Source organism: Colossoma macropomum, unplaced genomic scaffold (assembly GCF_904425465.1).
Source record: "Colossoma macropomum unplaced genomic scaffold, Colossoma_macropomum, whole genome shotgun sequence".
NCBI classification, from domain to species: Eukaryota; Metazoa; Chordata; class Actinopteri; order Characiformes; family Serrasalmidae; genus Colossoma; species Colossoma macropomum.
In genome coordinates, this window is record NW_023494790.1 from 23,206,294 (window position 1) to 23,214,866 (window position 8,573).

Consider the following 8,573-nt stretch of genomic DNA (forward strand, 5'->3'; position numbering starts at 1 on the left):
CTTAAAACCACTGTTGTACCTTTGAGGGAATATTTATATTGTTTGTACCTTGATGAGTGAAAACTGTGCCTGCCCACAACCTTTATTTCTAACAGTGTAGATGTGTTGTTAATATGTTACTTACATTATGTAAACCTAACCTTACCCAACCTTACCCAAAACTTAACCCTGGCCCTAATCCTAACCCTAACCTTAACCTCAAGCCAAAACCTAATCCTAACCCTCATATATTTTTCACATGTTACTGAGAGTCAGTTTAGTGTTTGTATCATCTAAAAGGACCACTCAAAAATAAAGTGTCACTACATTTTCAAACAGAATCAAACAGTCCTCTCTCTACATGTTTGAATAAAATCTGTTGGTTGAGGATCTAATTGTTCCTTTCTGGTTTAACAGGGTATTATTTGTTTGTTGATGTTTATTTGCTTCTAAAAGGTCTCACCACTCTTGCTCTTGAACTTGACTACTACAAAGTCTTGCTCTTGACTCGAACTCAATGTGGCCAGATCTCTGTCTTAACTTGGACTTACCTCTCTTGACTGCAACATTACCTTGCAGAGATCATGCAGCTATCCAACAAATCTGGAGCACTAAAAACACAATGATTCACTAATTATGATAAAAGTTTTCTGTCCAGATACTTTAAACCTTACTGCTTCATCTTGATGAGGAGCAACAGGCGAGTTTGTGTTTGATACAAAGCCGATACAGAATGTTTTGTCCAAATCAGAGAGATCTGCTGTTCCTGCTTTCTGTTAATCTGGGGTAGATGGCATCTTGTCAGTGAGATCATTGCCATATCAAATAAACAGTTACACCCAAAACCAGAGGCCACCTAATCTGCAGTCTTAAAGGATATTGCTCTGTTACGTAACAATCAAAATATTTTGCTTTGCAGGACTCCAGTTTATTATGGTCAGGAAGGCAAAAACTCTTTCACAGCAATTACATTTACACTCAATGTGACTTCCTAACTGATCTGTTTAAGTGTAATCCGTCACGAGAGTCAAATAGCTTGCGTGAATTTTTCCATGGAGCAGTGGGTTTTAATCTGTTCCTATAATCATTGTCAGCATGATAGCCTTAATAAAACACTTATATAATATAACATAACACTGAAGGCTGAGGAGAAGTTAGAAATGACCCAAATATTGCCACAGCTGTGTGTAGTTTGAAGGAAGGAGGCTGGGAAAACAAGCAAACGGCTAAAGGACTGTATGCGCACTGACAGACTGACCTCTGCCCTGTTCTGTGGATGAGTACTGTTAGGCCATTGGCTGTGGTTTTTGGATGGTTTTGGATGGATAGGTTTTATAAATGGAGCAGTGAGATCCTGACTTCAGTCTGTTTGTGTGCTATCTGTCTTCTGCTGGCCACGAATGGTACTTCGTGGAACCAGCTAATGACTGTGGATCTCTTTTTTTCTCTCTTTTAATCTCTCTCTCTATCTCTGTCACACACACACACAAACACACACACACACACACAAATCTGTAACACCTCCTTTTTTCAAATTTACAGCCAAGTTCTAAGAAGTTACTTGAAGGATGTTCTTTGCTTTCTGGATTTTTAAAAAATGTTAAAGCTCTGAAGAGTCATGGTTTAATACCCAATTATTATTTTTTTAATTGTCACTTTCAAGCACATTACACATTGATAGTTTATATTTCCTATAACCCATCATATTTATAAATACCATCCCACTGGTCAAGCTGAGTTTGTAAAGCATTTTTATTTTTTAGTAAAGTGAAGTTTTTGTTATATACTACACAGTAAATATGAATTTAAAAGGGTTGTCTTAATTTCACATGAGCATTGTTATGTGGGTGGTGTAACAACTACAGCTACCATATTTGATACATACACTGTATGTCCAAAACTTTTTTGACACCTGCTCATCCAATGTTTCTTTGGGGTATTAATAGAGAGTTTGCCTCATTTTTGCTGTAGTAACAGCTGCTACTCTCTAGTGTGAAAGCTTTACACTAGAATTTGGAACATTGCTGCAAGGATTTGATTGCATTCAACCACAAAAGCATAAATGTGGTCAGGTACTGATGTTGGATGATTAGTTTTTAACCACAAATGCCAATAAAATTCATCCCAATAGTATTGGATGGAGCTCCATCTCTCCAGAGAACACTGTTTCACTGCTACACAGCCCAGTACTGGGGGGCTTTTTATCCCTCTAGCAGATGTTTGGCATTGAACGTTGTGTCCTTAGGTGCAGCTGCCCCAGTCAGTTGCACTCTATCGGCAGTTGTTCTCTACGGAGATTATACAAGCTGTGCATGCGCAACTGGAATGCCTGTGTCAGCAGTGGGTGCACCTTAAAGTAGCTGAATTCTGTAATTACAAGGAGTGTCTGAACACTTTTGGACATTTAGGGTATAAACTTTTTTGTTATAAAACATTTTTATTTCAGTAAATATCATCTTTAAAGAGTCTATCATTTACATTGATGACTTCATCATCACACTAGGCAGCCCAACCACATTTATATCATGATCACAGGGAACGTAAATATGTGAACAGCGATGATTGTGCCTGGTAGGATAACACAGTGGCACTGTGTGACACTGTTGATAATTCTAAATATTAGTTGTTTTCTTTCATGTAACTTGAGTTTGAAGCTCGAACATGCTAGAACATGATAACTTAATAGAGATGACATGCAACATTTGCATCACAGTATCAATATGTTGCCTCAGGATTTTATTTATTTATTTTGTTTGTTTATCAACTCAACTGATGCAATTTAACTGATGCAACTTTTGCCTCTGTGGTCTCCCACCAGTCACGATTGTGGTCAAGAATAAAACTTAAAACTGTAAATCTCCAGGATTTATTAATTAAATAAAAATGTAAGTTAATTTAAAAGGGAGAATGCATGGATATATGTCTTAACTATGTACATAATTTATCTATTTTATACCATATATATGAATATCTGAACCCAGAAATTAACCTGAACCTATAGTCTACTCTGAAAGTGAGAATGTTGTGAGAATGTTAACAGTCAAATAGAGAGTAAACTAGAGCATAGGAGCAGAGACATGAGAACAATTTTCAGTTTTCATATGAGCAAGGACCAGAGCCAAAACCAAAGCACTAAACGCTGTCTGTCCTATTCTTAGAATTTGAGACTTGAACGAAGATAAAACAGACAGCGTAGTGTGAAACTCCTGTTAAACAGTTAACTGCCGTTTCACATTACGACAGCACTACACACTGAATACTTTGTTTAATGCAATCAGGTGTGCCCCGTCTAGCAAGACACTACACAGTCATGTTAAATGTGTTCACCATGATCCTCCTTAAAAAGACAGATAAGGGTATTATTAGAGGAACTTTGGCAGACTGTAACTTTTCTCTGTTGAACTGCACAACTCCGATGACGGCAGAAGTAGAGTCAGTCTGGCAGATGCTGATGCTGTGTGGAGGAATGTGGCTGAAAGCACCTCTGGTTCCTGGAATGCCTCTGGCTTTATCTGCAGTGGCTTTAATGGAATTACCTCAGCCTAGGCCCACAAAGAGGGATTCCTGGAACTCCAGAGGGGTTTTTGTTATGACAGGCTCAGTGAGTTTACTTGAGTATATAGACCTGACTATAATGTTCAAATCTTATGGTTCTTAGGTATGTGTACATATAAGGGATAGAATGGAAGGTGGCCAAGTTGCCACTCCTAAAGTCAAAAATCTTACATTTATAAGGTCGTCTATGTGAGCCGTCACATAGATTTGAATGTGGTATTGAAACTTAGGCTTTCTCTCCTGCAAAAATTCAGAGAACTTTGCTTTGACAAGCAGCATTTTGTATCTGTAGTTGCTTCTAATTATTAGAAAGATCAAAGGGTATTTGTAAGACCTTACTGCAGTTACTTAAATCAATGATCTGCCTAGACAATACTTGCCAAGAAAGAATATCTTGATTGCTTTTTTAGGCTTTAGACTTGAGTCGAAAAGGTCTTCATAGAAAAGCTGTTGGCTTGAAGCAAATGTTCTGAAGTTTTTGAAACCAAGAAAGCTGGGCTAGATTGTACTTTGTACCAGTATAAAATGACACTGTCGCAGTAACGGATACATTTGGCTCATAAGGAGTTAACAGAGAGACGTGCTAACAACTCTTTTCCATAGCTGAACCATTTGCCTGAGGGAGGAATTCACCATAGTTTTGCATTGCAAGGAAGCCATGAGTCATGCTTCTCGGTCGGTTATTTGGCATGAGCCAGGCTGGAGGCTTTTCCTCTGACCGTTTCTCATTCTCAGCAGATCTAACAGTACCTACAGTCAATGCAACAAAAGTAATGTTGCTATGGGGATAACTTTTATTTGTATTTATTGCCTCTAATTCAAATTCAAAACCACCATGTTTAGGCCCAAGAGACAGTTTCATAAACAGTGAGTATCAAGAATGCGTCACGGTGAACTAGCGTACAAGCAGCGATTGCTCACACTAGAATTGAACCCAAATTCCTGAACTGAAAATCAAACAATCAAAAAATGACTCTCTCATATTTTGACATTTTCATGTAGAGATTTCCATTTCCAGTTAGGTTTCTGGTTAGTATTACACCAACAACAGTGCAAAGTCTTAGTAACCAGGTCTCTTGGTCCTTTTTAGTTTTCTAACACCCATTTTTTTCTCATCCTATATCTGTAACGTATGTAATGTATGTCTTCTTAACTGTGCCCTTACTTGAAGTTGAATGAGCAAGAAGCCACATCATAATGGCGTCATTCAGATAGTACTTCTTGCCCAAAACCAGTATTTCCTAATATGAAGTGATACATTAATAAGCTGTATGGTTTCCCTCTTAGTAAGTCATACGTCTGCAAAATAGCATTAAAAGTTCCGCCATTTCGTTTTGGAGATTTTGACCAACTCTATGATTAAAGGGGAATTCTGCCGATTTTTCAAATTTTCTGTATAATTCAATTGTTGAGATATAAACAACGTCATTCAGAGTGCTTTGATGTGAAGTAAAACCCCATTTCTGGAAAAACTGGGACATTTTGTGAAATGCCATAAAACCAAGAATCTGTGATTCGTTAATTCGCTTGAACCTTTATTCAACTGTCAAAAGAACAAAAATGACTTTAATGTTTCAGCTGACCAACTTTGTAAATTTATAAACAACTTTGTAAATATAAATAAATTTAGAATCTGATGCCTGCAACACGCTCAAAAAAAGTTGTGATGGAGCGAAATCAAAATGAAATGTTTATAGAGTAATAAACAGGTGAACTGGTTTCAAGTGAAGGTTTCATGATTGGGATAAAGGAGCATCCACCAAAGGCTTATTCTTTGCAAGCAAAAATGGGTTATGGCTCACCATTATGTGCCAAACTTTGTGAGAGACTTGTCAAACAGTTCAAAAAGAACATTTATCAATGCAAGATTACAAAGAATTTTGGTCTTTCACCATCTACCATACATAATATTGTGAAAATATTCCGAAATCCGAAAGAAATCTCAGTTAGTGTACGGTAAGACCAGAAAACGCTGTTAAATGTGTGTGACCTTCAAGCCCTCAGAAGGCATTGAATAAGAAACCATCATGCTACTGTGTTAAATATAGCCACATGGGCTCAGAAGTATTTCGGAAAACCATTGTCACTTAACCCAGCCTGCAGCTGCACCGAGAAATGCAACCTGAAACTCTATCACACAAGGAGAAGGCCATACATTAATTCAATGCAGAAACACCACCGAGTTCTTTGGGCCCAAGCTCATCTCAGATGGTCTGAAAGACAGTGGAAATGTGTTCTCTGGTCAGATGAGTTCACATTTCAGCTTGTTTTTAGGAAAAACAATTCTCTGTGCCAAAGACAAAAGGGACCATCCAGACTTTTATCAGCAAAAGGTGCAAAAGCCAACATCTGTCATGATATGGGGGTTTGTCAGTGCCCACATGGGTGACTTGCATATGTTGTGAAGACATCGTTGACACAGAGGCATATATTGGGATTTTAGAGAGACGCATGCTGCCGTGCTGCTGCTATTGAAAATATATGGCACATCATGAAGAGGAGAATCAGACAACGATGATCACAGACAGTTGAGTAGCTGAAGTCTTGGGGAAAAATTCCGTTTGCAAAAAATGAGTATAGTGTTAGTTCAGATAGTCCACGAAGTCAAGCTCAGGCCCCAATTTCAAATCACAAGCTGTTCTCAACTGATCTCAATCAATTAATCGCTTGCCACACATATGATTGGCTAAATTCATCAGGGCACTTATTTAAGCTGCTCTAGTCTGTCCATTCTTGCTGCTCCCCTGTAAGTCACTTTGTAATCTCTTGCTGGCTGGATTGTCCTGGGAGGTCCCAGAATACCACCAAATATAACCACTGCAAATGGACTGAACTGAAAAAATTAGTGTCCTCAGTTCCCAAACAAACAAAAAGTGTAATTAAAAGGAAAGGTGATGTACCACACTGGTAAACATGCCTCTGACCCAACTTGTTTGAGTGTGTTGCAGGCATCAAATTATAAGTTTATTTATATTTACAAAATCAAATTAAGTTAGTCACATAAACACTGGAAATCTTTTCTTTGGACTTTTATCAGTTAAATAAAGGTTCAAGAGAATTAACAAATATTTTTTTTGCATTTTACAAAATGTACCAACATTGTAGAGAAGTTTATAAACTCAGATTTGTGGTGTTAATAGAAACTACAGTTTTGTAGTGTCTACTATGCAAATAGTTACTGCATTTGCTATCCCAAAGGACAGTCAACCTACATGTGTCTTCTGTTGATGTTGGTTAAATAGTGGTAAATCTGAAGAAATAAGCTTTCTTTGGTGACTATTTTGCCACTGTCTCCACTGTGAATGTATTTTAATAATTACATTTGGACAAAAATCTTACCACAAAACTGTCATAAAATAACACCCTTTTACAGGCTTTTAACACTTTGGTTGTTTGGATCCTATCACCACCACTGTAAACAATTCTGACTTGGCAAATTTTTAAAGAAGGAACATTTCACATCAAACCACTTAGAATGACTCCTCTTCATTTATATTATGATTTATTTATTCAGACATTTTGAAAAATCAGTGGAATTCCCCTTTAAGCTAATGGCTGTTATGAGAGATGCCCATTCTTCTAGCTTTAGTCATTTCCACTGCCATGTCTGCATTGTGATCATAAGATGTTGCCACAGTAACAAACAATATTTGCATACATGCATACATGCATAAAGACTGTTGTTTATTACATTATGTGTAGTTTAACTGATTTCATTCTAATCAGAAGAGGGAGGAGTTTGGTCAATCACCTAGGGACATGCATGGTGACCCAGTGCTAGTCACAGCCTGGCCGAAAGTTGGTAATCAAGCTGTACAGGACGTGTCTTGCTCAAGGCACTTTGCGGTTGGAGAGAGAAGGGTTTCCTGACAGAGGCATGAGTCATCTTCCCAGTGTCTGCAAGCAATTCCTTGAATGGCTGAATTGGGCAATGACTGGTTAGAACATCTCCTGACATACATGCATTGCGCTTCCCTAATATAATATCACCCCAGCATGCACACACATACACAGAATACCACCATTCAAGTGTCAGCTGCTAAGAGTGGCTAACATTCTGTGCTTCATACAATTGAGCATGTTGATCAGTTTATCACTCAGAGTTTCCAAATAGCTTAGACCTGGCTGAATTTCTGTTGTTTGGTTTTATGAGCAGAATATCAGCCTTAGTTCTCTGGAATTAATTAATTCATTCGTTCTTTTATATTGACTGAATTATATGAACGCTTTTTATATAAAGTCTCCAAATATCAGGGAAAAAAAGTGAATGGGCAAATGAACATTCTTAAACAATTTTTACTTCTTTTATAGTACTTCTGAATCTTCGTTGTAAACCATTTGCAAATGACTGCCTGAACTCTGTGACCCACAGACACCACCAGGCTCTGACTTTCTTTCCTGGTGATCCTCTCCCAGGACTGTAAAGCAGCCGTTTATAGTTCCTGGATTTGCCTTCAGTAAGTGAAATGCAAGCTCAGGGAAGGTGACTGTTTTTGGCCATGAAAGGCTCCATAGTTGCTTTAGCAGTGTGTGCTGGGTAATTGTACTGCTGCAAGGTGAAATGCCATCCATTGACCTCTGAGGCTTTCTTTTTAAGATGTTTCTAGGACTGACAGTCATCATCAAACGAGACAGGTGCTCAGTTCCACCATACGTGCCTACACTATTTTACAGAATTTTTCACAGGATTTTCTATCTCCACACTCTCCAGCTTCCATCACTCTAGTACAGGTTCATTTTTTCTGCCCACGAGACCTTGGCCCAAATCTCAATAGATTTTTTATGTATTGTTAAGCAAACTGTAAGCTGGCATTTCTGGTCTTGAGACAAACCAGTGCGTTGTCTGTGAATTCTCTAATGTTGTGATAGTCTTTCTGGCATGTCTATGACAACATTATGAACACTGCCAATGATCTGTTCATCTGTTCTTTATGACTGAAACTTTTCTTCAGACATCCACTACTGTGGTCTTCCCTAGTCTGCCAGGTCATTTGGCTTCCCTGCATTTTAAAATTGTACCAAGCATTTGATTTTGATGC